Here is a 2500-nt window from a genome sequence, read left to right as displayed (position 1 = left end):
CAGGTGCACGCCGGCCTTTGGGTGACCAGGTGCACGCCGGCCTTTGGGTGACCAGGTGCACACGGGTCTTTTGGGTGACCAGGTGCACACGGGTCTTTTGGGTGACCAGGTGCACGCCGGCCTTTGGGTGACCAGGTGCACACGGGTCTTTTGGGTGACCAGGTGCACGCCGGCCTTTGGGTGACCAGGTGCACGCCGGCCTTTGGGTGACCAGGTGCACACGGGTCTTTTGGGTGACCAGGTGCACGCCGGTCCTTTTGGGTGACCAGGTGCACAAGTTCCATTTGGGTGACCAGGTGCACGCGGTTCATAACAGCGCGGTTATCTGCTTTAATGTCCGAGGAGGGGTGCTTAAGTGTGGGTGCCCTGGTTCACCTGGTATGCGAGGTTGTGGAGGTGGGGGGGGTCCCCTGCTGGTATCATCCCCGAAATAGAGGGGTGATACCCGGGTGGTGAGTAAGGGCCTACAACCCTGGAGGTCAATAGCTCCAGGGGGTAAGCTCTACTGTCATGTCCGTAAATAGAGTGGTGTTACCCGGGTTTTGAACCATATTTAAATTTTTGGGTTACCAGATGCACGTTTTCAATCACCAGTTGCACGGAGGATTAATAGCAATCTGCATCCATCGCAATTTCTTAAAGTGTCTAAAAAGCACCCAAGGACGGCCCCGACCGAGACAGGGCCGTAGTGGGGCACTCCCCTAGCGGGCTATATCAATAGAATGACCGGTAAAATGATTTAAAACAGTTTTATAATTTTTGGGTTACCAGATGCACGTTTTCAATCACCAGTTGCACGGAGGATTAATAGCAATCTGCATCCATCGTGATTTCTTAAAGTGTCTAAAAAGCACCCAAGGACGGCCCTGACAGAGAGAGGGCCGTAGTGGGGCACTCCCCTAGCGGGCTATATCAATAGAATGACGGGTAAAAGTATTTAAAACCGTTTTATAATTTTTGGGTTACCAGATGCACGTTTTCAATCACCAGGTGCACGGAGGAAAATGAGCATTTGCATCCATAGTCATGTCTTAAACCGTCCATAAAGCACTCTTGGCCGGCCCCGGCAGAGAGAGAAAGAGATGGTGAAAAAAAAAAAAATTCATCATCAGACCTTCCATAAATAATTCGGGCCGGCCCCCATTGCTAAAGGTCCGTAGTAGGGTGCGCCATAAGCGGACATGAATAGATGGAACACCGCTAACCGCATAGAGAACCGTGTTTTGGGTGACCAGGTGCACGTTTTCAATCACCAGTTGCACATTTTCAATCACCAGTTGCACGGAGGATTAATAGCAATCTGCATCCATCGCGATTTCTTAAAGTGTCTATAAAGCACTCAGGACGGCCCCGACCGAGACAGGGCCTTAGTGGGGTGCTCCCATAGCGGGCAACAATGAGAGGGGTGCCTTTAAATTCATTTTGAACCATATTTGAAATTTTGGGTTACCAGATGCACGTTTTCAATCACCAGTTGCACGGAGGATTAATAGCAATCTGCATCCATCGTGATTTCTTAAAGTGTCTAAAAAGCACTCAAGGACGGGCCTGACAGAGAGAGGGCCGTAGTGGGGCACTCCCCTAGCGGGCTATATCAATAGAATGACGGGTAAAAGTATTTAAAACCGTTTTATAATTTTTGGGTTACCAGATGCACGTTTTCAATCACCAGGTGCACGGAGGAAAATGAGCATTTGCATCCATAGTCATGTTTTAAACCGTCCATAAAGCACCCAGGGCCGGCCCCGGCAGAGAGAGAAAAAGAGGGGAAAAGTGTTGAAAAAAAAAAAAAAAATCATACCTTCCATAAATAATTCGGACCGGCCCCCATTGAAAAGGTCCGTAGTAGGGTGCATCATTATCGGACATGAATCTCGGGAACACCGCTAACCGCATAGAGAACCGTGTTTTGGGTTACCAGATGCACGTTTTCAATCACCAGTTGCACGGAGAGAGAAAAAAAAAATCATACCTTCCATAAATAATTCGGACCGGCCCCCATTGAAAAGGTCCGTAGTAGGGTGCATCATTATCGGACATGAATCTCGGGAACACCGCTAACCGCATAGAGAACCGTGTTTTGGGTTACCAGATGCACGTTTTCAATCACCAGTTGCACGGAGAGAGAAAAAAAAAATCATACCTTCCATAAATAATTCGGACCGGCCCCCATTGAAAAGGTCCGTAGTAGGGTGCATCATTATCGGACATGAATCTCGGGAACACCGCTAACCGCATAGAGAACCGTGTTTTGGGTTACCAGATGCACGTTTTCAATCACCAGTTGCACGGAGAGAGAAAAAAAAAATCATACCTTCCATAAATAATTCGGACCGGCCCCCATTGAAAAGGTCCGTAGTAGGGTGCATCATTATCGGACATGAATCTCGGGAACACCGCTAACCGCATAGAGAACCGTGTTTTGGGTGACCAGGTGCACGTTTTCAATCACCAGTTGCACGGAGAAAAAAAAAGTAATCATACCTTCCATAAATAATTC

Source organism: Oncorhynchus mykiss, chromosome 16 (assembly GCF_057628025.1).
Source record: "Oncorhynchus mykiss isolate SJ-2025 chromosome 16, ASM5762802v1, whole genome shotgun sequence".
NCBI lineage: Eukaryota > Metazoa > Chordata > Actinopteri > Salmoniformes > Salmonidae > Oncorhynchus > Oncorhynchus mykiss.
This window is presented reverse-complemented; position numbering follows the sequence as displayed.